Below are 26,914 nucleotides of genomic sequence, written 5' to 3'. Positions count from 1 at the left end.
CCAACGGCTTGTGGCCCATTGTACTCTTTTGGGTCAATAATGCAGTCATAAATTGACCATTAGAATGTGAGAATATGTACAATTCCTGTGTGTAGTCTGGGGTGGCGAGTATCAGGGCTGTAGATATGACTTCCTTTAAATCATTGAACATGTTTATCATGTCTGCTGTCCACTCAACTTTGTTATTACCTTTCTGTGCTTCCTTGAGGGCCTGCAGAAGCGGTCTAGTATAAGCTGCAAAGTCCAAAATCCATGCTCGGCGGTAGTTGCATAAACCTAAAGAATTTTATATGACATTCACAGTGGTGGGACTGGGGGTGGCGCGCACAGATGCCGCTCGATCTGGTATGTTCATTTTACCGTTTGCTGATATTAACTGCATTAAATACAGCACTCCCTGCTGGCAATACTGTAGTTTTGCCTGGTCATCCGTGTACCCCTTACGGGCCATTAGTTGCAGGAATGTTATAGTCTCTCAGGCAGTGTTGTTTGCTGTCACTACATACAAGCAAATCATCTGCATTCCGCCATGCGTAAACGCTGTAAAATACTGTAAATTGGGGTGCCAGGTTATGGAAAAGAAGTGTTTTTTCAGATCCACCACTGTGAAGTGGGTCACTTCCTTAGGAATACTACATAAAATGGTGTTGGGTTAGGGACGACAGGAAATTGTTTCTGTACTACATTGTTTAGGGGGTGTACATTCTGGATCATTCTCCAATTGCCCCCTGCTGATTATTTCACCAGGTAGATAGCCGTGTTGCATTGGGTTGTGGATGGCACTATTATACCTTGATCGAACAGGGCATGTATATTGTGTTTAATTCCCTCCTCTGCTTCTCGATAGTGGGTACTGTTTCAACTGGGGTAGCACGGCCCCTGTTTTTAATGTTATGTATACTGGGACTACCTCCTGTAAAAGCCCGATATTGTGTGGATTGGTGGTCCATAATCGCTGAGGTACATACTTTAGGTCTTCCTCAATGAAGAGGGGCGAGGTCACCAAGGCCATCAAGGGACACTGCACTCTTCGACACTGGACCATAATTTCGCTGGGGATACAAATCTCTAACATTATCTCTCCATCACTGTCATTATTTTCAAACAGTTCTGCACCTGTCACCTGCTTTAGAGGTACAGTGGGGTCAATGCAAAGTACTGTGCACCACTTGCACCTATCCCAACCCTTGCAAGTCTAGGGACAATATTGAGCCCGCCGCCAACTCTGGGGACACCGCAGGGCGAAAGATAAAATCTGTCGGCACTCTCCAACAACTCTTGGCAATCTGCGGCACCGCTTCCACAAGTACAGTTACTCCATAGATAAACATGTCCGGGTCCACGGGTATCCCACGGACCACTAACTCCCCTGCCATTGCATGTATTACCACCATTGCTCTTATTGCACACATCCCTGGCATGGCAAAAAGAATGCCTTCATCTGTGAATGAGATAGTCATGTTCAACTTGCTGAGCAGGTCCCTGCCCAACAGGTTGACAGGAGAGCTTTCAGAATAAAGTAAGGGAGCACGCACCACCTTTCCTCCCACCTTCACGTCCAGATTTTTAGTGTATGTAACCGTAGAAATAGACCCAGAGAAGCCCTGCATGTCCAGAGTTTTGCCCGATAATGGGAAGTCCCCCTCACTGATGCATGATTTCACTGCACCCCAATCGACCATAAAAATGAATTGCTTGTTTTCTATCTCTACCCTCGCCAAGGGTTTTCCTTCAGGGTAGGAGGTAATTGAAAGTACCGGATATGCAAGAGTTCTCTGTGGGCTGTCCTAGTCGGGATATGTGGTTGTCCTGGCAAATGAGAAGGGGTTACCCCTACCACGGCTGCGCCTGGAAAGGGGGCGACTGTGCCTTTTGGTGCTCTGATGAACAGGGTTGTGACACTTTTCTGCTGGGAGGTGTTTTGAGGTGTGTACTGTTGTACTGTCTGATGCTGTTGCGCTGGTGGCCCAGGTATATGCGGGGGTAACTGGGTGTAGGTCTGGTGTATTTCATAGGGTATAGAAGTTATTCTGGGTGTCGGCCCTTGTGGTGGGGGCACTGGGGTGGTGGGCCTTAGTTATACCCCATCCCTTGTCTGCTCCTGCATTCTCTTGAAAAATGCCCCACTTCTCACAGTTCTAACATCATGAAGGCCTCATTCCTCCCCCTCTAGGCCCCATTCCTCCAAAACCCCCTCCCCTTGCTCCCAGAACCCACCTCTTCCTTGCTGCTGTCCTCCTTGTTGCCACTGTGAGCTGGGGTACTGTGGACCCCCGCCCCACTGTCCTTGCCTTCCTTCCAACCAAACCACAGCTATTCTAGCATTTGCGAACTCCTGATCATTTCCTGCCACCTCTGTCTGCACAGGCGTGGACAGCGACACCTCCACAGCCATTTTAGCTCATTTGCTTTGTACTAGTTTTGCTTCCTCTGCTTGTCGCCTGTGGGCCATTTCCTTATTGCGCTCTTTTATCCTCTTACAGTGATGTATTATCATGCTCTGTATTTCAGCCCACCCCTTCGCCTCAATGACCACAATGTTGTCAAGTGCCTTTTGCACCTCCTTGTGCAGGCACTTCTTAATAATATAGTAGAAAAAGGGTATTGAACGATCCCACGAGTCACCCGTCTCCGCTCTCCATATCTCCTGAACCTTAAGAATAAATTGAGAGGGATCTTCGTCATCACCCATAGTACATTGCATTATCGATTGTAGGTCAGGTGTGTCAGGGAACGCTCGCCGCAGCGCATCACATATTTGTGCCTGAATCTTGTTTAAACGATGTTCCTCGTGTGCATCGTTCCCCAAATTCACTCCGCGGTATCCTGCTTTTACCCACATATCCCCAACCTGGTCTCCAATGGTTGATACTAACAAGCTTTTTATGTCACCGACTGCCAAGGGCACGCCGGCTGTCTGTTTCTCAAATGCGTAAATCCACTTGCCCGCACCTGCAGTGAGGGGCGGGAGCGCTTTCATCAAATAATTTGTATTCATCTGCACCCATGGCACATACAGCGGCCTGCCGGGCCCCTTATGTACAATGGGCATCTGCATCTTTGCCCTACCCTGTCAATCCCTTTTCCACTTCCTTTTTTCCTTGCTATTACCATCTGGCCAAACCTGCTCCATAACCTACCGTCCCACAAACTCTTCACCCGGGAGTTTGTTCTGGCGCTTGCTCTGCCTCATCTTCCTCATCATCCGTCGAACTACAACAGCAAGGCATTGTGCTCCACCCATTTTCCTCACTGCGAGATTCTAAATTCTCGTAGCCTAAGCTGTCTGCCCACTCGCCCCCTTGCCCTTCCTTCTGTATATGCACGTTCTTTGTTGCTGTGCTATCTATTCTGAACAGAAAGTCTCCTGTCTTCCACCCATCTAATCCTTGCTCTGCTGGTTTTTCGGTCTTCACTTCACACTGTGCTGCCTTCAATCTGGTTAATTCTGTCTGTGTTAATGCCAGTGCTACTTCTTATACAAGCCATCCTATACAGAAGGGCTGAACACCAAGATATGAACCTATGCTCCACCCTAGATAAGATGTCCTCAGATAACAGACTGGCTATCGACCTAAGCTGATTAGCGTTGCATCCAACATAGCCACTTTTGGCAAAAATGTACAGGCATTTTAGCCATCACACTACCAGTTGACTCACTGGCAAATATTTGCAAGCCGCAACTGTTTATACATGTTACTAGTGTTAACATGCACTTTGCACTCTATCCAAGTGCAGCAATAATGGGAATTCCTCCTTCCCGTGTAGCGCTATTGGAAGCAATTTGACTGACAGCAGTCAGCAGCAGGAGAAATACCGACGGACTCATCTATCCGAACATAAACATCCTTTCGTGCAACAGTGGATTAAGGTTAGTCTTTACAGCCCCATTTAAGGCCGATTTACTAAGACCATGTAGGAGTATGCATAGCTAGCCCACATCATTTAGAACCATTGGTCACAGAGACTTAAGGGAACTTTGCCCCCCCTTTTCCAGCATCGATCTACACAGACCCCTTAAACGGCAGCACATAGAAAAAAGCAGCCAGCACGCTGACAAGTCCAACTGATACAAACACCAGGAATATGGCTCCCCGATGTAGCGGATAGAGTTTAGTTAAAAGGATCCATTCTTTTTTAATCATGCACATTTAATTCAAGCGCCCTAAGTTTACCAGCTTTCCTCCCCTGATCCCTCTCCCTGTTTCCTTTCTTTGGGCACAGATAGGAGACAATATATGCAGACTTGGCACACTTTGCGATTTCTACATGAGCTAAGCCAGTGAGAAGCCTAAATGCACCGAACGCAGAGATGAAAGGCAAATACAGCGCACAGATTACAGGTTAAATTTCCTGTCAGTGCTTTTATCAATACGCAGCCTTGTCTTGGCCTCTCATTCCAAACTGAGACAACATTATGCCCAGTACAAACTGGACAAGATGTTCTAGTCACTGTTCCCTGTCTCCATCCCAGCCCCACAGCTCAAGCCCTCATCTGCTAATTAAACAAAGCCAGCCTTCAGGTCGAAGGATCATTAAGGGTAAGTGAGATTGCTACACTCTCAATCTAATATCTTTGCCAGACAAATCTCACCCCGGGCTTACCCAGTGATCCTTTTAACGATACTCAAGCGCTGCACTATACACAGGAGTTGCACCCTTTTTCCTCTCCCTCATTTGTGTCCGCACCTCGTTTTGGTTCAGGTTTCACAGCATTTTAGGTATGAATAAGATACTTGGTTGGTAGACCCAGGTGGCAAGCCAATTCTCCATATGCACTCTTCACTCAATTGTTCTAACTATTGGTGAATGGGATTTACACAATTTTATGTTAGTGTGTTTCTTATGTACAGTGAGAGAGCCCACAGATAAATAAAATGTGTTTTAAATTTTGTTCCTCAGGGCTTGCTTCATAAACTTTTCTTCTTGGTGCTGAGGAAGGCGGATCTATCCTGTTTATCCCTGCCGAAACGTATTCAGCCCTGAGTGGCAATTAGCTATATACCCCTATAGGCTAAAGGCCTCTTATATTAATAATCTAAGACCGACGTAGACCCCTGAGCCCACCGATTCGAGTGCTGGGGTTATTTTTATCTTAGATTAGTCAGAGAAGCATCTATACTTTGATTGACAAATTGTTTGGCTATAGGTTGCTTCATTTACCTTTGTTGATCTTTTATGTACTTTTTGATATTATATCATTCTTGTATGTTACAACAAACTGGATATCTATGTAATTGTCATTTGTTTGTTTTGGTTTAATATTTGTGATATTGTATAACTAACCAACTGAATAATAAATGTTTTCTTTGGTTGTCAGAAAACATTTACGGTTTATAAACTTCCTGATAAAAAACAGACAAGACACTGGGTCGAACTAGACAGGTGTTGAATAAATTAAACGTCCAATACTACCATGCCTTTGCTAGAATAATGGTGATTTAGTTCCAAACATAAATAACTTTCTGGTTTGGACAATACTTTGTGTGAGAATTCTGTATATTTCCCCAGTCCCAATCAAAGTAGGGGCAAGTCCTTCATTCATAAACAGTGCTACTCTAGGTCTCTTTTATTGACATTTTTATACATAGCTTGCAAATATCTGTCTTGGGTTGATTAAGCTATGTATAAAGTAGCACGGCCGTCTTAGACAAAGACAATTTCCTGGAGAAAAATGTTTGCATTTGAGCTCATTTGCATACCCACAATGCCTTGCTGTCGTGGCTCAGAACTGGCGGTTAACTTCCAGCAATGGCTACTAGGTGGCGTTGTGAAATGTGTGACTTGGCTCAAATGGACTTTCCTACTTTCATATTTCAGGTGAAAGATTTTTTTCAAACCTTTTTTAAACCCACCATAACTTTCTTGGTGTTGTGAAAACATGGCCAAATGCACCAACCACAAGGCTGTCAGGACTATAATGCACTAATGATCCCTAATAAGGGTGAAACCGGGTATGTAGTTGTCCTGGCAGCCTTGCAAATGCCTATCTTGGGTTAATTAAGCGATGTATAAAGTAGCACTGCCCTCTTAGACAAAGACAATTTCCTGGAGAAAAAGGTTTGCATTTGAGCTAATTTGCATACCCACAATGCCTTGCTGTTGTAGGTCAGAACTTGAGATGAACTTCCAGCAATGGCTACTAGGAGGTGTTGTGGAATGTGTGACTTGGCTCAAATGGACTTTCGAAATATATATATATATATACATATATATATATATTCACTAACAAAAAACATTGTTAAAGCGACGTTATGGTTGAGTTGCACTACTAAAAACCTATCCCCTTTACTGAAAAAACTATGCTAAAGGAAGGTTCTGGTTATACTGCTGTACTAAAAACCTATCAAATTCACTAACAAAAAATGAACAACCTATCCATATTATGGTTACAAGTAAAACCGAAACTGTTCCGTACTGCATGTGCTAATGCCGTACCATGAAGTTTCCGTACTGCATGTGAAGAGAACTGAAATCGAAACACAAGGCACCAGTGGCAGGGTACTGCCCTTCCAACAATGCTGTAGGTTAATTTCATGAACAGCATTCTACACATCTGCTTCTGCCAACAACAGGGACACTACTGTAGGGCAGCGGATTCTTAAAACATCCTTGCACACCATATGCTACGCTGCAGTCCCTTACCTGGCAAAGGGCATAGTATTGTGCATGTACTGAGACGCGCTACTCTACAGAGGGAAGCTACTTGGAAGTGCTTGGGAAGGGTTGGTCCGGAGCATGACAATGACTGCTGCCTATTTAAGTGAGGGCCATCCAACATTTCCCTCTCTGTGCACGTGCCCTATGTTATCCCTCTAGGTGGTGCCCCTTCCGTAATCTTTCCTTCTGTGGCGTGTGCTACAAGACCAACATAAATAGAAACCAACTAGAAAAGGAAAAAAGGTCAATGGAAAAAGCACCTTTCAGAGTTGAAAAATTGAATTGCCAATTAATGGCTGCAGGGCGCCACGCACCGTATACGCTCCACAGAATGTGTGCTAAATAAAGGGAGGCGTGGCTCTGCGCAAAACACTAGGGGAATCGGGTAAAAAGGGCTGGCTGTGAAAAGAGGTTTTTTTCCGTGTTGCTGTATGTTTTAAAGTGTTTACATGCGCAACACCTACTACACAAATTATTCCTATACTTTCAAGATGGGCAGCAAGGCATTTTGCATAGGTGGTGCAAATATCGGAAGGGCAGGAATAGTAAGATGAACGCTATTTGTGGGAAAAACGCTTCGTGCTGTCAAAAGTCATATTCCCATTTTTGAAGTACGACATTGTCACATGCCGTAAAAAGGCACAAATAGACTTCTTCACAATGTACCGCGCTTTCTCCATTATACCAAATGTAAAATAACGCAGCCACATGTGTGTCTGCGTAATGAGATAAAAAATTCAGCAGGAGATCAGAAATATATGGATGACCTGGGCAAGTGCCTCCTACATCGCAAATGGCACTGAAACTCTGGTAACATGTTGTGAACTTTTCCCTCCATAATGAAGAACAATAATGTCGGCCTGATTGCGCGTCACCAAAGTCTCACAAAGACAAACCAAAATATGTCACGTCATTGCAGGTACTTGATACCAGTACAAATCCACGCGATAGAATCCAAAATGTGCAGTCACTGCACAGTGTTTTCCATTCACTTTCAATCAATGTGTTCAGAACTCCCCCAAAAATCATACGCTGTGGCTCATGAAACACACAGCCATAACCGCTCCTTCTGCATTTTTGTCGACAAATACACTGTGTACCACGGTCTGTGCTGCAAACCACACCCAGAAACCTTATTGAGCAATCTAGTAGCCTCCACAGGGCCATTTCTATGGCCGCCATTTGCAAAAGGCCCGGATGTGACACGTGCAACCCTGCAACTGTCGCAATGTCTGCAGACCTATCGTGCTGTGCGTGAGGGAGTGGGGGAATACATTTCAACCAAGGTAGGGGATTTCGTTTGTAGTGGTGGCACTGAAAAGAGCCTTTTTTTTAAGGTGCTTCCAACGAAACACCTTTTTTCTGTTTTTTAGAAGTGTTTTTCTTTTTTGTACCTCACCTCACATTCTTGCAATAGCGTCTTCAGTGCAGCCTGTAGATTGTAAAACAAAATATCATTGCCACTGGTCGTCAAAAAGAAATGCCATTTGCATTGAAAAGGTGCACATATCGAGACCCAATGTTGTCATTCTCACAGGAGAACATGCCAGCAGCACTCAAGAAGTCACACATGCTTCTGTTGATAAGACTCCATCCGGCCTCTTGTTGCTGACAATAATCATTGGAATAGTCCCATACTATTCTTGGTATGTACATGAGAAAAGCACCTTTGCAGTGGAACAAATGCGCTTCACTGCTTTCATCAACCTCTTCAGTTGACGGTACACACATGAACAAGCCATGGAACTCAAATGGAAGCCACTCGTCGACATTCTGCAAGCACAACGCCAAAACTGCAGACATCAACACTGCACCACAAAGCCTCCACTCCCTCCAAATCAAAATTGCCATAAAAGCCTCTTTGGATGGCATACTGGTGCAGATCTAGCACAAAGGCATCACCCACAATGACAACTGTGCGTCTCTCAATGTCTGCCAGCCTCACTACACATAGTAATTAAAAAGAATATTGACGCCCTATCCTGTGACGTACACCCTGAGCACCTGATTGGACAATCCCCACAGTCCCATTTCCATAGGCCAGCATGGTGAGAAGCACAAAATGTGGCACGTCCGCTGCCCCAGTAAAGCAGGAGCAGTCCTTCTTCCCTTTCCACTATTTATTGTCCATCACTACCTCATTGGGTACTGTCAGTCACACACGCATCCACCAATGGCATCCAAGACGTTAGCATCTAATGCTGTCACTTCTGTACAACACTTCATAAGTACCGTTACACATTCAGCTTCCAAGTGTCGTGTCATTGGAAAGCACATCCAGTAGAAAGTTCAGTAAAAGAATGCAAGATTTGTGCATCAACATTCATCCACATGAGCACCCATAACCACAAATTGGAGGTATGAATACTTTTTGTGCAGTATGTTTACAACTCGGTTATAAGTGCCTGTGGCACGGTATCTGCCACTGCGCGTCCATTACATTCTTAAGAAGCTTACTGTGTTTTTCTCCCATCCCCTACCATCAAGTGGCACTTCAATTGCATATGTTCGCAACTTTTCCATTTACCCATATCACCCATTGCAATATCGAAACAGGAACTCTCTTCTTTCCTTCCGACAATACTACAAATTATTTTTCCCCACTAACCCATCTCCTATATAAATCGTAAAATTATGGCACCAAAACCAGCACTGCATGTATGTTACCAACCTAAAGCAAGGTCCGAAAAGCTCACTGTCTCTACAGCTGTGGTTCTCTCTAGGCTGGACTATTGCAACAGCCTCATTCTAAATCTGCCTGCTTCTACTCTCTGCAACTCATCCAGAAGAGGACTGCACACCTTGTCCTTGGCCTCAAGCCCAGGGAGCGTATCTCTCCAGGACGGAAATGTCTGCACTGGCTCCCAGTAGCTGCGAGGATTAAGGTCAAAACGCTCTGCATTATTCACAAGGCCTTCTGGGCCCTGGGGCCGCAATACCTGCAACTCTCACTTCCTAAATATGTCCGTGCTCAAACTCTTCCCTCATCAGCCTCCAACTCTCTCAGCGTCACTCGCTTATGCAAGCAAGCAGTTGGTGGTAGATCTCTTTCTTTGGCTGAGGCCTCCCTCTGCAACAGCCTCCCTGTCTCCCTGAAACTTGATGAGAACCATTGCCGGTTCCGGAAGCACCTCCAAACCTTTCTCTTTGCCTCTCCTTTTTCTCCTCCTCTCCCCTGCTGACTTCCTGGCTGAAACTGATTCTGTACTGCTTACCTGGCCACCCTCTGATCTGGGCCCCAGGCCCCCTCCCCCTGCCAGTCGCACCCCTGCACTGGCTTTCTGGCAAACCCCGCACTTGGGGACTGTTTTCTGTATCCCTAACAGTTCCACCACCACCTGATGTCTGCACTTATCCTTGCACTTGCCACTGTTGGACCGTATTTTTACGTACTGTCATTTTTTCTTCTTCCCATATATGGCACTTTCTCCTCCCCCTCTCCATGCACTTTGTCGATCTGAGTGACACCTGGCCTAGTAGGTTTGTTGTCTCTGTCTCCCCTCTGTTCCCCCTGCCTTGCCTCGTTGTGCCTTCGAAAGTGTGTATATGCGCACTATGAATGGCATATCATACAATATCACATGATACACACATTGCATTCATAAAAACAGGATGCCTGCTACTTACCTTATACACTTCACAGAATGTGTTTTTACAGCACCCAACTTATTACAAACATATGAAAAATGATCGCACAAAAGCTACACTAAGTGTATGTTAGCAACGTCAAACAAGTACATACAGTGCATGCATACAAACAGGAATCCTGCCCCTTACCTTGCACACTTCCACCATAGCATTCTGCATTTATCTGTACAAAGAGACCTTCTGCCACAGTTTTTCCATACACAGCACAACCAGGAACCTTATTGAGCAATCGCTTAGCCTCCACAGTCCCATTTCAATGGCTACCATCCTAAAAAGGGCCGGATGTGGCATGTGTAATCCTGATGTGGAATCCGCTGAGTTATCGTTCTAGGAAGAGGGTGGTGGGGGACGAGATGTGTGAAACAGGTTAGAGGATTGGTTCTTTAGTGGTCCCTCAGAAAAGATGTTTTTTGTTTGTTTTTTATGTTTGGTTGTCTGTTTTTTTCATGTTTATAAAGAACCTTTTTTTTGCTCTTTATCTGAGTTTCTCTTTTGTTTGCATCCTTACATTGTTACAGGATTGTCTTCAACACTTTTTGCACAGTGTAAAACAAAACAGAATTGCCAATGGTGGTAAAAAAAAATGCCATTTGCATGGAACCAGTGTAAGCTTCGCTCATTAATGATGTCATAGTCGGTGGAGAACATCCCAGCAGTGGACATAAATTGACACATGCTTCTGTAATGAAACACCTTCCGACCTCTGGCTGGGCACAAATTACACCGGCATTGTCCCATGCGCCTCTTGGTGGTATGCTTGAGAAAACCACATTGGCAGTGGGAAAATGTGCATCACTTCTTCCATCAACTTCTTAAGGTGACGGAGCAAACGTGCACACGACAAGTACCCCAAATGTAGAGCTGCATAATGCAGCGCAACAACATCCACAGTACCGACAGAGGCCACACATCTACAAAGGTCAACCATACAACCGAGGCTGCCCTCATAGACAGTGCCCCAGAAAGCCTCCACTCCTTCCAACGCAAAATTAGCAGCCATGCCTCTTTGCGCGGAATACCTGTACAGATGTTGCACAAAGGTATTACCCACTATTAGCACTCTGCGTCTCTCCATGTCTGCCTGCCACCCTCACTACACAGACTAATGGGGAAAGATAGTACCAGCCCTTCCTGTGAGGCGCACCCTCGACACCTGATTGGCTCATTCCCACAGTTCCATTTCCATGGCCACCATGCCTTAAAAGGGCAGGATGTGGCACGTGCGCTTTCCCAGCTACAGCAAGGGCTGCACCCCAGTAAAGCAGGGACAGTCCTTCTTCCCTTTCCAGTCCAGCGATGAATCCAAGGCGCTAGGCCCTCACCACACACAACACACCATAGTGCACCCTATGTTTAAATGCTCATGGCCACATGTTTGCATGCATGGCTGCATAGCGTTGCGTTGGGTGTGCTGAACAGCATGTAGGTGGCTGTGTACATTGTCCATATTTTATATGTGTGATGCTGAGCACTTCCTTTCATGACGCTATATCTTAAAGCACTTCCTAAAGCAAGGGTCTTATAAGGGCCTAACCATAGCAAACGCAAAAGGGCACATGTACAATGTACAGCAGGTGCAATGATCTACACCATATGCTAATGTACGCATATTAGCTCACTTCTGCTGTTCTACCAAGTCTACAATGTCCTCCACAACCATTGTGTAAATGTCACCAACTTCAAATATCTGCAGAGTTACAACCGCATGCCTGCATTATGTTGTGGTGGCTGTGGTTAAGGCCTAGGCTCTTGGGTGGCCTACGTCCTGTGGCCTTTGGCCATGCACCGAACAGTCTAGGCCTTGCCCACACCCACCCTAACATAACAGAGCCATGTAGGCGAATATATAGCCAGATTCCAGAATTCACAAAGGCAATATAGGCACTGGCACTTCTACCCACCCACTGCCCCATAATACAGCGATGCATGCAAACATGTTCCAGTTACCATAATCCACAAACATACCACACTGTTTGGCACTCCTAGCCCCTGCCATTCACATATAATTGTATTACTACCAACCAAACCACAAAATCTTCACAACATTAGTCCTGCTTCCAACACTCTAGTAACTGCATACAAGCAAAACTGCACAGTGCTGTACAACACTTACTAATCTGCACAATGCAGACTACCCAAGCACATATAAAATCCACTTCAACCGTACCCTCTGCTATACGGACAGTATTCCAACACTGCACCCAGTGGACACGCTGCAGGACTGCTCACTGCAACATTTCCAGCCATGCACCGACAACTGTAAGATGTTCTAACAATGACCACACCCATGGAGTCAACAATGTATGCAATGCAGCCAAACCACACACACAAACCAACAATGAAAATTACTTGCAACCAGTGGACATACTTGTCGGTGCAAGGGCTCCAGCCATGCATTCAACACAACATAGGAAGGGTCTTATAAAGGGCAAACCCTAGCAAACGGAAATGGTCACATGGGACACCCTAATGTGCAACACGTGCAATGGCCTACACCATATGCTAATGTACGTATAGCAGCTCACATCTGCTGTTCTACCAAGAGTACAATGTCCTCCACAACCATTGTGTAAAGGTCCCCACCTTCGAAGACATGCAGAGTTACAACTACATGGTTACATTATGTTGTGGTGGCTGTGGTGAAGGCCTACGCTCTTGGGTGCATGGGCTACGGCCTACAGCATTTAGTCATGCACCCAATAGTGTAAGGCTTGCCCACACCCACCACAACATAACAGAGCTATGCAGGATAACATGGAGCCATATACCTGAATTCACAAAGGCAACATAGGCACTGGCACTTACAATCCAACCGCTGTACCACAATACAGCGATGCAAGCAAACATATTCCAGTTACCATAATCCACAAACATTACACAGTGTGTGGCACCGCTACCCACTTCCATTCGCAAAGCATTGTATGACTGCCAACCAAACCACACAATCTTCACAACATTGGGCTTGCTCCCAGCACTCTAGTAAATGCATAGAACCAATACAGCATAGTGCAGTACAACACTTACTAATCTGCCCAATGCAGACTACCCAAGCACATATAAGAACCAGTTCAACCGTACCCTCTTATATATGAACACTATTCCAACACTGCACCCAGTGGACACACTGCCGGACTGCTCACTGCAGCATCTCCATCCATACACCGACAACTGTAAGATGTTCTAACAATCACCACACCCATTTAAACAACAATGTATCCATTGCAGCGAAACCACACAGAAAGCAACAATGTCAAACCTACTTGCAACCAGTGGACATACCTTTTCAAACAGTGGACATACTTTTCCGTGCAAGGTCTCCAGCCATGCATCGAAGGGGCTACGGATGTACCACTCACAACACACCATATTACACGCTATGTTTAAATGTTCTTGTCATGTGGGATGCACTCTCCTTCTGCAATTCAGCCTGCCGCCACTCATCACAGAAAGAGATCGCCGTTACAGCTGTTAAGCCATAACGAAGGCTGCCTGCAATCACCACACAAGATTGTTGCCTGTTGAGGTAACCGCAAATTGGCGTAGTATGCACGGATACCGCTGGCACACCATAGTCTTCTTCTAATTAGATATATCAGAGGAAACGCTACTCATCCCCCCACCCTTTCCATCCCTTCTTCCCACCACCAGATGCAGTAACGTTTGTTTTCCAGACCCTTTTGCCGCCGCATTGTCCTTGGATACAACATGCCGGCGTTATCGAAAAAATGTGACGCACATCACGTCACCACACACTGCAGTGCTATCAAACTTTTGACTGTGCAGTGAACAGGGAAATGGGACGCTGGAGCGGGGCCAGATATGACTACTTTTTAGTGTTACGTACAAAAGTCCCAGCCATGCACACAATTCCTTAGGGGCTTGGCACACACCACAACACTATCCTCTGATACACCATGGCAGCGTTTCCCCAAAACTTTGATACATAGCACGCTTCGCTCCAGCCAACCACCGGCCGTGTCCAATGTTCGCCAACATCACATCCTACTGCAAACCAATTAGCCTTCTGTCCACGGAGCGAACAGCGAAATGGGTCGGCAGAGCAGAGCCAGATATCACTAATTTTTTGAGACATACATTTCAGTTCTTTGCAACAAAAGGTTTGGTTAAAATCTGTCCTGCCTGTAGCCGTGCTCAAAGTTTTTCCCCATTCAGTCTATGGAAAAAAAAGAAAATTGGGTCCCCCTGTAACTTAGCCCCCCCTCCACGAAACCTCAGCCAACTTTCCAAAATTTATCGGGTGCCATATACTTTTTTGCAAAGTTTGGTGAAGATTCGTCCACCGGGGGCAAAGTTATAAGCTGCCGAAAAAGTGGTCTTCCTATGGGTTTAGCAACTTAACCATAACTACTACACGCCCACTACCGTGGGCCGTGTTTATATATATATATATAATATCGAAAAGACAAAGAGGAAAAGGGAACCGCACTCTCCGCGGACAGAATAAAGGTGCCCAATTGAACAAAAATTAGCGCAGCTCACAATGTAGGAATAGTCATAAATTTTATTTAATGGGTAATATTAAAATAGAATAAAAACACGGCCGGAAAGGCAGCAGCAAAAACAGAGGCAGGACGCCTAGAGGCACGACCCGCACACAACGCGTTTCACGCTCAACTGAGCGCTTGATCACGTGATATATATATATATATGCCTATACAAATACGTACATGTGCATGTAAATGGGGTGTATGTATTGTCACATATTGAGGGAACTTGTCCCTTCTCCCCAAGGTAGAGCCCAACCCCTTTGAGGCTAGGGGGACAAGAACTCCTGTTCCTGTAAGGAACTTCCTTTACCTTTCAAGACAATGGCATACATGGGAATACCAAACCTTGTTAAAAACAAAGACTGGGATGAAGAAGACGCTGAAGAATGCCACCCTTCCATAGAAAAGAAAATATGTCTTTACTCAGACAAATGGATTGATAAGAGAAAAATCGGCATGTGAAGAGGCATGTGAAGAGGAGAACGAGAGAGAATGAGAGCGCTCTGAGCGAGAGCTGCGTGTCTCCAAGCAGGGGAGGTTCCCTGCTGAGGTAACTGAGATGAGGCAGAGCTATCACGGGACGCGGAACCTGCGAAATCCAACTTCCCGGGAGGCAAGAGAGCAGACACTGATGAGCAGCGCAACCAAGAGAGGATGAAGTGGTGGTGGCGTAATCCTAAGTGGGGTAGGGTGGGCAACTGGCCCGCACAACGACGGTGAGACCATACAAAGGGGACCACTGCAAGTGGCTCGGCTCCCTATCGAGACACAGAATGGTTTAGAAGCTGTGTGAGGACTGCAAGCGAAGAACACCAAAGAAGCCAGTTCACAAATGCAGATAAGGCTTCCATCTAACGCCAGACACGTAAGAGTCCCAGGACCGTTCCTAAAGAAGAGAGAAGTGTGAGAGTGTAGGAGTAAGACTCGGACACAAGAGTACTATGTTGATGGCACATACTTTTATTAATTTAAAAAATTGGTTTTGGAGGAAATCCTATCTAGCCGTACCTCTAAGAGGGGTTCCCCTTACTCAACAACGGCAGCTAAAGAAACTGCCTGTGTCAAAATGTCCAAAGTAAAGTACACCATCATGTTTCCCAATCCTAACCCATCTCTCGCAAACTAAACTTAATATAAGGTGAAAAGGGAACATATCTCTTGTCTATCCACCTGAAGCCCTGCTTCGTAGTTCTCCAAGAAAGTTCAAAAAAATAAAAGGTGCTGCAAACGAATATAGTTCCACAAAGTTCAAAGGGGTTGTTTCCCTTCTCTTTGAGTCTCTTTAGGGTTCATAAAATGTCTCTCTTCTCCTGGTTGAAAAGAAATGGGTTCCAGACCTTGTTTAGCTAACTTGGCTTCCTGGTTCAGTGACGAATAGGAACAGCATTGATACTTTTTTCCGAGCTGTGTCATGGGTGCCAGACCCTTGTGAGCATACCCGGCTTCCAGGTACTGCAATGAAGAACAGCAGGCTGGATGCCTTTCCCAAGCTCTGTTAAGGGTCCCAGACCCTTGTGACCAGATCCGGCTCTTGATACTGTGCCAAAGAACAACAGCCTGGATGCCTTTCCCAAGCTGTGTTGAGGGTCCCAGGACCTTGTGAGTGGACACAGCTTCCAGGTACTGCGACGAAGAAGAACAGGCTGGATGCCATTCCCAAGCTGTGTTAAGAGCCCCAAACTCTTGTGAGCAGACCCGGTTTCCAGGTACTGTGATGAAGAACAGCCTGGATGCCTTTCCCAAGCTGTCTTGAGGGTCCCAGGCCCTTGTGAGCAGACCGGCTTCCATGTACTGCAATGAAGAAAAGCCAGAATGCCTTTCACAAGCTGTGTTGATGCACCTAGGCCCTTGTGAGCAGACCCAGCTTCCAGGCACAACAGTGAGGGGGAAGGGATTTGGATCTCCCTCCTATTTGCAACGGTCCCAGACCCTGGTTTCTGTGCCCACTTGGTCCACTCTCCTGCCAAATGGGGTACGCAATACTTTTTCTCTCACAGTTGCCTTTATCGGCTTTCACCCCAAACCACAGCCTTGGTTTACTCTCCTGCCAATGTCTGTGTGTCTAACTCACTTGTATAATTTGTATTCCTTTTTAGTGCTCTTAGGGCCGTACTCCCCACTGTGGGTCCCAGACCCTCTTCACCTTGTTACTTTGTCTTGGGGAATATTCACATAGGTCAGTCTGTACTTTCTTGCACCTTCTGGTTCTCCCCTGGCCACCCTTGTACCTGCAGGGTCTTGACTGTTGCCCTCAGGTTTTTCGCTGGTCTCCCACTGTCATCTGTGGCTTATCCGTCTCCCCGGAGCCTTCTCAGACCTCACGCAAGTCTCTAAAGCAGTGCTGTGGTGGCTTGTCCATGCTGCAGCAGCTCTGGTTACTGGCGAGAGTACTTCGTTCTCTTTGGGTAAGCTTCCTGCTTCGCTGGGTTCTCCCGGACACGTTTCTCTCCCTGACACCATCTGCTTCTCTGGTCTGACCTTCTGCGTGTAGTCTGCTGATCTCTCGGTCCGTGCCGATATGAAAATGCCATATTTCTCTTCCCTCGCTCGTTTTGAACGACATCTGGCCAATCGGATTGCTCAAGAGACTAGAGCTTTGGCCTTGGTTTGCATCATTGACCTTCATTGCTCTTGGCCTCTTCCCAGTACTGTTATCATGCAATTTATGGATCTTTTTCTTCCCAGGGGTCCCTACTTGGGATGTATAGCAAGAATACATGGGTGCACCTGATTGGGTTGTAGGTGAAGTTTGATAAGGGGAGGTGGGAGGATCAAAGGGGTACCGCGTTCTCCCGGGATAGTCAGCACTCTCAATGGGGTTTTCCCTCCTCATCAGATCTTCCTGGCACACTCGGGGGGGACTCTTGGGCAGCGGCCTCACCTCCCGGGCCTCATGGAAAGGGACTCCCCCATCAAAAGCAGCGACAATCTCTCGGGATTCATCACAGAAGGTAACGAGGGATCAGGGAGGCACTGGAAGGATAACCAGTAGTATCCTAGAGAACGGATCACTTGTTTCAGGACAAATAAATGTGAAGTAACTATGTCGAATTGGTGATGAAAGAAATATGAATTACAGTGAAAGAGAGTGGAATAAAAGTGAAGCATCTATATTAAACCTGCATTGTGATAGTTTTGGGAAGAGAAGAAGACCAATGCCTGGAGTGGACGAAAGTAGAGAAGTAACATGTTTGATAAAAGTAAACTTTGATAGCGCCAAGAAAGAAAGAATAACACTCTGAGGGAGGAGACTGAAAGTGAGAGAAATATAAGGCCAACCTAATGAAAGAGAATACTTTAAATAACAGAGAGAACCTGGAATCCGTAAAGAAAGGAATGGTATGCATTGATTATAATGAAAAATAAATAACGAATAACTTCAATAACGAAAAAAAAAATAAAAAATTACACATTTTTGCTTAAAAGTATATATGGGGCTGGGGTAAGGGATTGAAAAGGGTGGGAGATTGGGGAGGGGTAATAAAGCTAGGAAAACGGGTCTTGGGGGTGGGGGGGTAGGACCCCCAAATTAAAAAAGAGAAAGAAAATCAACATTTTTAAAAGTATTTTAAATTAGTTTAAAAAGTTGTCGTTATTTATTTATTCATTATTAAGACATGGAACCAAAGGACTTAAGGAATAATCTCTGGAATTAAATGTTGTTCTGGAGAGAAGGGAAACCATCTGAAATATTTGAAGTAAAAGACTATGGGCCTCATTACGAGTCCGGCGGTACCCGTGCCGGAAAAACCAGCAGGCTGCTGCCGGACCGCTAATACCATTCCGCCTCTGTGATTGCCGTAATCACCGGGGAATTACAACCCCGGTGACTCGGTATTCCGGAGGCGGAATTCTGTAAATTCCCATTCCCATGGAGCCCCATAGGACTCCATGTGGATGGGGACCATGGAAACACTGGTTCCGTCTATGACAGAGCCAGTGTTTCCATGTCCGCCTGCAGGCGGGTGGTGTTACTTCCGGCAGGTCAGACCTGGCAGGATTGACACCTCCCAACTGCAGGACTCGGAATCAGCCGGTCCGCAAACAACGGTGGCAGCGGATTTACCGCCACCGTTGTTTCCGGACCGGCTGACTCATAATGAGGCCCTATGAGATGTCCAAGAGGAAGTATCAATGCTTAAAGGGCCAAGTATCCTATACAAGAAAACAAGTTGAACTGAGGTGTATCGATGAGTGACTGGTGGGTGAATGCGTATGAATGTGTGCAAGGTGAATGTGATTGTGTGTCAATGTTCTGGATGTGCGTTGAGTGAATTTATTTTTGTATATTTATTTATTTATTGTGCATTTGTTAGGCGCTTATACAGCAAGTAAATTGTGTTTCAAAGCGCCCACAGGGCAACAAGAGGGGAATAAGGGGGGGGGGGACATGGGATTGAGAGCAATAACACACTGGAGGAAGAAGACCAACCTACTAGGCCTTGTGAGCGTTCAGAACATGCAAGTGCAAAGAGAGGAGAGGGGAAGAGGGAGTGGGGGGGTAAGTGCTAGGAGTGCCCGTCTGCTTGGGTGAGCAGTAGATTTAAGTGCCCAAATGGAGGAAGTGCTAGGGAGAGGTCAGCTGCAATAAATAGCTAAGTGCAGGCCTATAGTGGCATAGGCCAGTGGGTGCCAAGATAAGTGCTGGGAGGGGGGACAGAGGCTGAAGGCAATTGGGTGCGGGAGGCCAGGGCGCCGAAGGACACATAAGGGCCCTGGTCACCAATCTCAGCAACTGTGGGCTTTAGCAGAGGAGGGAGGAAGGGAAGAAGGAGGTAAAATGAAGGTTTTAAACAAGATGGAAATTAGAAAACTCCAAATAAAGCTGAACTATGCATATTGAATACTGAGCTGAATGAAAACTTGAAATTAAGCATATTGAACACTGAATTGAATAAAACTTTATGGGCAAAGCAAATAGCAGATGACAGCCAAAAGGAAAGTGCCCATGTGAAAACAACTTACGGAAAAGAGCACAAGTGCGAAAGAGTGCCATAGAAAGGTGGGGCATGAATAAGACCACCACACAGTGAATTTTATGAATGAATGCAGTGCGGCAAGACCAAAGACTGGCAGGAGGTGTGTGACATGGTATGGCAGAGCCAAGAGGCTAACAAAGCGAAGCTCGAAGAGTGTAAGATTGCACATAAAGCCAAGAGGCCCACAAAGAGGAGTTAAGCCTAGGAATCCTGGTTGCGCGACCTGTGATGGGTAGACCGTGTGGTCTGATAACTGCGCCTAGACCAGTGAGTCCTAAAGTGTGAACACCAAAGACATTGATAAACAAGCCAAAGAGAAGCACTGTAAGCAAGCTGATACAATAAAGAAGCAGGGTCAGGTTGACCCAAAGTTGTATTTGAACTTTTGAAAAAAACTAAACAAGTGGCTGAATTAAAGTCTTGGGGAACAGAACCCAGAGATTTGAGGAACTGTCAAGGTTGTCTTGAGAACGAAGCTTCAAGACTCTTTTCTTTTGAACGGTGTTGCTTGGAACTTGGGCAAGGGAACCGCAAGCATTGTGTGCAACTGTAGTGTGTGTGAAATCCGAGGGCGTTCTCACATTTAGCCCCTTTAAATCCACCCTCCCCCTCAGGTAACCCAGGGAAAAGCAAAGTTGCCAGATTCTGACCCCAGTGCTGAGTCTGCAAAGCAGTATTACTGTGATGGAGGGTCTTTGAAGAACGGAAGTGGGATGCCCAAAAATGTGATCTGACATCCTCCTTTTCCTAATCCCGATCTATTTTACCTCCCCTCTACGGTCATAGGATATCATCACACATGTCCTACTCTACCCCAGTCGAACACTCATATTCGGAGGAAAGTAAGAGAATGTAAAACCCCTTTTTCTAACTATAACCTGGACTTATCCTCCCGTCCCTCTAATATCATAAACTACTGTGTGAACCAATCTTTGCCTTCCCTGTTAACCTCATTTACTGAGGGTACCATGGTGAAAGAACCAATACCAATTTCCTATCCTACGAATACCCCTAGACCAGAGACATGGTATCCCCCTTCCTTGACAGTGACCTACACAACCCCCCGCAGCTTTCATAGAATGTATTAAGACACACAATCTTCTTTTTCCCAAGTATCGCTCAAGTACTGTGACGAAGAAAAAGAGGAAGCTAAGAGGAGTACAGATTTTCCATGAGAAATACCACTATGGCACTGGGACAACGAAGATGCAGATAGAGGCACATCAACATCTTCATAGGCCATGTCCCTCTAACAAGGCCAGGCAGGGTCAGGCAATTGAAATCAACCATGACAACCTGCAGCCTATCAAGTCTTCAGGACAGTATAAAAGGAACACTAGCAATCAACAAAGAGAGTTAGTTGGGAGGAGAGCTGAGGAGCTGTGGCTGCCCAGGACCAGCTGGAAGAAATCGGGACGCAGAGACGCTGAGGGTCTGTGTGAGGAAGCATCCGGGAGAAGCGTGGCTAACAACCCATGTGAAGTGGAAAAATGGGAAAATACCCTTCCCCCATTCTCATCCAAACCATGGCCCAGGACATCAAGACTCAAGCACCCTCCGCGAGAGGAGTTCGACCCATTCACGGCCACACCAGTCGCTCAGATCCCCTATGCCCACGGCCCACACGCACGGGGAGCCTGCCCACTACCACGTCCTGGTCAAGCCGACGTCAGCCTCATGGACCAACTCGATTAGACAACAACCACAATCATCATCCTCGTTAGAGATGCCATAACGACATAGCCAACAGACAAGAGCACCCGTGCCACCATGCACACTGGTCACTTACACACCAACCCAAACGAAGAACATGCTCAGTGCTATGACGCAGCGGACTGACACACCCACAGACACGCATCGTTGTTATTTTTCACATAGGCCTCCTACAGCACCGCAGAAACGCAAGACGCCTGAAGAGCTCGTGTATACATGCTTGCAGATGCTTTCTCACTACCTATCCTTATGAAGACGCCACCCTATATATCTAGCTGCTTGTGACACTCTGTCGACCCTCACAACCCCATATTATGGATTGTGTACCGCTACCCAGACGCTAGGCCCAAAGTAGGCCGCAAAGCAAGAGTCCCCAGGCAGGGGCGTCTCAGACGAAAACCCTCTTGAGACGAAAAAGCAAAGCGCTGACCACGCAGAACGAGCCCCAACGAGAGCTCACAGCCAAGGCCACAATGTTGCCATCTACATGCCGCGCTCCCCGCGCCAAGGTTACACCTGTCAACGCCGAATGCTCCTCAGAGCCGAAATACAAATCAAATGCTCATAATTCTGCTCCAGCTGCGGTCTCCCCACACGTGACCAAGCCGAACTGACAAGATGCCAAGCTTACGAGACAGAGAGTCGCCGGAGTCCCACGTCTGGGACACAGTCTGCAACAACGAAGCGACAAGTTGGAAACCTACAGCGATGGGAAAGACATGCACATCAGCCACTAGCCAGACCAGTCCATTGTCCGCCACTAACACATAGTTGCACATTGTTGCCAGCAACCAGGTACATCACAAGCTGGGAACAGCGGTGGTCCCTGGCTTGGGGGCTAGCGAGGGAACCAATCAGAATACGAGGGGCTAGCCAATCACCAAGTGTCCCCTTGTAACAAACTCAGTGTTAGGGACAACCTAAGTGTACAACCTGACCTGTCCTTATCCAATTATCCTTTCTCCTATAGGTAACCATACTAACCCTACCACTCGGGGAGCCAACCCGAAGTGCCGTTAGGTTTTGGGACAGGTTTCCCAGGTGACGTAAGTAGCGCATCATACTACGGTAAAAAGGGCCTTCGAGCCCCACTAACGGGGAGAGTCTCTCCGGATGCATACGAGCTGAGAACTATCCCTGCCGTTACTATAATAAACACCAGTAATTACCTTGCTCTTGTGTGTGCCTCATACACCTTTTGGGACGCGGGAGGAGTTGGGGCCTCTCCAGCCCCAGAGGTCCGCGGATGGCTCTGCCGGCCCCCGGGAAATCACTCAGACACATGTTTCCAGCAAAGAAGAGAAGTCCAAAGAAGGGAGCCGGGAGGCGTGCTGATCCCTTGTTACATTGGTAAAATGAAAGCGAGCAAGAAGCAATGTTGCAACCTCGAACGCGTATGACTGGAGATGCGTCGGTTGAGACGAAAAAGCAAAGCGCTGACCACGCAGAACGAGCAAATGGAAATTACAAGTATACATAGTGGCAGAGTGGTAGCTTGTACGATTACACTTTTTTGAATGACTGTGAAGAAAGGGACTGTCTTCAAAGAGGGGAGCTGTGCGAGGACACGAAAAGTTAGTGAAATAGAGATCCTAAAAAGGGGGAGCTGTGCGAGAAATTAATTGGGAGCAAAACACCCAAAACAGATAGAAAAGTGTTGACAACAAACAAAGTGTGTGGGTAAAGCATTGGGGTGGCCACCACGTGGGAGATTGATCCAGGTTGGCCGCAGAGACCCCAGTATAAGGAAAAGAGAACTCTTTTAAGGATAAGGCACCTGGTTGCGTGACCTGTAATGGGTGGACCGTGCGGTTTGACAACTGCGCCACGACCAGGGGACCCCAATTGAAAGCAAGGAGCTGTATGATCTAAAGGGCTTCTGGGTCCACGGAAAGGCGACCAGGAGAAGCCTAAAGAGCTTACCAGGAAAATGTACAGTGAACATATTTTGGCCAAGTGAACATTGTGCCAAGTGAACTTTTCTTTCATTCTCCACTGGCTCAAAGGCCACACTCTTTCCCATATATCCTTGCCCTACTTGTTATCACTTGGTAGAGTATACTCACACGTGCGTGTTCACTCAAACTCCTCCGTCACGTTGTTCCAACAGCAACCTGCACTCTCTCCGGAGCTGCGCCCCGTTTCTAAGAGCCGACAGGAATTCTATAAAAACAGCTCCTGCAAAACCTCTGATACTGATGCGTCTTGGACCGTTTTCTGCAGGTGGCCATGGCACCGTCTGAGAAGCGGCCTGGAAGCCTCCGTCAGTGCGGGGGTCGCTAGGATCACATCGGGGCCACCAAATGAAGGCACTCCCATGCACGCTCATACCAGAAAAAATACATCCTGCTAGGGAAAAAGGCCCAAGACACGCTTGCCAGGATAACAAGTATTTATTTCTCTAAAATACAAATGCATCAGCAAAGAACTCTGCTGCCACCGAGCACTCTGAGCTCTGTAGGGATGTGCAGCATATTACAAGCACAAATAACGTCACTTATAATGCATTTCACAATCCCAACTGGACAAGCTCTATACATATAGGGCTTGCTCCATATGGGATTCCAGGCCATTTGTCCATCTTCATCTGTTCCTCTCCGTCCACGCTAGTGTTGCAGGGCTCGTCATCTGAGGTGAAGTTGGCCTAACAATTGGCTACTAACACAAACAATACTATTATATCATTGTAATAAGCACCTGGCAGATGCAGGGATAGGCTCAGGGGGAGAGCCGAGGTCACACTAACTCGTTCACTTCACTCGCTCCTAGACAGATCAGCAACTCCCAAGGTCCTCCACCTTAGTTTTAGGCTATAATTTTGACGCTACCCTGCACCTCGCATGACCAATCACATGACCCATTTCTGAAGGCACGATAGCCTTGCCTTTTGATCTTAGTGATCGATCGAGGGGTGTAAAAGTTTCGTGGTCGGTGGTCTGGGTTTGGAAAGCCATGGCATGCGGGGGTCATGGGATGAAAGCATGGCAAAGCTGTATTTCTCATGTGTGGATCGGTGGCGGCAGGGGGGCTTTATCTGTCCCGTGGGATGGTCCGCCAAGAGGCGCTCTGCTCCCTTCTCATGAATTTGCAGGGCACATTCTTTCCTGGGCGCGAGAGCCTGTAACTTTCTTAGAATAATGGAGGATTTTGTGGACTCTGAGACCTGGCCGGGGTGGGGGTGATGTTCGCTCTCATGCAAGGGGATCTAATACTAATACACAAAAGTATGTTTCCCGCTCTTGGGCCTACAGCTAAGATGGCTGCCGCTTGGCAATATGGCATTTACACCAATATCTAGAATATAACTTGTAATGCATGCACTAAGGTGGTTGCGCACCCTCTGTTCATACACCCCCTCTCCCCCTGCTACCTGGACGTGCTCTCTTAGCGTTTATTTCTCATTCGGTATTGCCTAGGGGGGGGGGGTGGGAAGACCCTCTCTCCTTCCCAACAGAAGCTAAGAGCTGGAAGAATCTCAGAACTTTGTGTTAATCACCATTTCATTTATTATTGACATCCCTACACATTGCTTAGCTTTAGGTATGAGGGCAAGGATAGGTTTTGGACACTGACAGATTTTTAAGTTGAACTCTTTGACTTAGACTTTAAAATCCTACCTTGGCATAAGGCAAGTTAGGCCTTCTACCATCCTGACATTTGATTTAATAAATTGTTTTATTTTGAACTGTTGTCTGTGACTTGCTTCATGATGCTTTCACAACAGAAATGTTTGCGCAAAGCCAACTTGATGAGTGTTATGTGGACAGACTTCCATTTTGGTGCTGCCATCTAGCCATTTCTCACTGTGTCATGACATTTTGTACTGGGCATCTATGAGAAAGCAAGCATAATAAGTGTTAGTATGTAGCTAGACTAGAATTCTGGTGCAGCCAATCTAGCAGTTTCTTATTGTTGCCTGACCTTTTTTTAATTGGCCTCTATGCTTAAGCAAGCATGATATGTGTTATTTCATTGGTAAATGCTCCGGTGCATCCCACAAAACTGATTACCAACTGTCTGGCTTTTTACTCAATGTTTCACACACACTATTCTGTACAATTCGCCATTTTAATACTTTTCTCAGGTAAGAACACTTCTGAAACCCTTTTCGTAAGTTCTGGCTCCCTTACCTATGCTTGGTCGCTCTTTCATACTCTTGGCAAATATTTAGGCCCCTGCACATAAAAGAAATCACCAGTCACCATTAGTGACAGTTACATTTGTGTGCCAGGGTCCAGGCACCACTCCTTGTTTCAACATTAGGGGAAATATTTAATTAAAGAACATACATCTTTCTTCTAGCGCAGTTTGCTTGTGTCCCTGCAGCGGCATCATCATCATGGGCTTTGCGCATGTGTGATGGTCCAGGCCGGAATTGGAGTGTGGCCTGTCCTATGCTGTGTTGAAGAATTTGGGTTGGGGCTTCAGCATGGCACAAAGGTGGTCCCCGAAATGGTGTGTTACACCCCTGCACCATATCCTTGAGTACAGAGTGAGGAGGAGGGTAGTAGTGCTGAGAGAGTAGTAGTAGAGGGGAGAATAGTAGTAGTGCGTGCGGGGAGGGGGGAGTAGTGTTGCTGTGGCGAGGGGAGAGTGGTAGGAAAGACAAACACTGGAGTGCAGAGTGAGGTGGTAGAAGGAGAGAGAAAGAGACATTGGAGGGACAGAAGAGCGAGACATAGGAAGGATAGAAGGTGGGTGGAGTTGGACAGAAAAGAAGCGGGAGAAGGATAGTAGTTAGGAGACAGAGTGGGTCTTGAGTGACCACATCATACAACAACTATAGAACTAACATCATTGATAGTGTAGGGCTAGTTTAGGAAGTCCATAGGGTAGTTTAGGCAGATAAGGAGTTTCCCTTTATGCACTCATCATAGAGAAGGTACACTTTAGCATACTGAGGGAGAAACAATCAGTATCTACTAACCTGCGGTTGGGGAAACCATGTTAAAGAGAAGGTGCTTTTTATATGCCAGAGAGCGAGGGACAGCCCTTGGTGAGCCCTGCCAAACCCCCTTCACCAACCTGGTGTGTACATTGACAAATCTGCTCATCTTAAAATTGGAAAATCTGCACATCGTCTCATTAAGTTGTTTGAAAATTAAAAACTTTCTACTTCCAGTGGGACTCTGCGAGTTACTAAGGCCATCTCTGACACTTTGCAGTATCTTGGACTGATTCCCATCAACAATAGCCAGCATATTTTGTGGGGAAGTATCGTAGTCCAAAACTTCTGGAGGACCATATAATGAGTGACCTCTGGCTTCGAACCACTACTCTAGCCCAACCAAAATGGTTAGTTGTTCTGGGGAAGTATGAAATTACTGGGATTTCAGGAGCTATTTAAAGCAACAGATGCTGTCACTTTTTATGTCAACTGTGCAAGCACAAACCTGGAATTACTGT

General features: G+C 46.4%; 1 protein-coding gene across 5 annotated transcripts in view; it reads left to right on the top strand.

Moving 5' to 3' along the window:
• LOC138472640 (putative 4,5-dihydroxyphthalate dehydrogenase) overlaps positions 1 to 26,914 on the top strand; it is a 2,792,617-nt gene that overhangs the window by 1,824,820 nt on the left and 940,883 nt on the right. The gene's annotated exons all lie outside the window — the stretch shown is intronic.

The sequence above is a fragment of the Ambystoma mexicanum genome, chromosome 8 (genome assembly GCF_040938575.1).
Source record: "Ambystoma mexicanum isolate Mex_15411 chromosome 8, UKY_AmexF1_1, whole genome shotgun sequence".
NCBI lineage: Eukaryota > Metazoa > Chordata > Amphibia > Caudata > Ambystomatidae > Ambystoma > Ambystoma mexicanum.
This window is presented reverse-complemented; position numbering and strand designations above follow the sequence as displayed.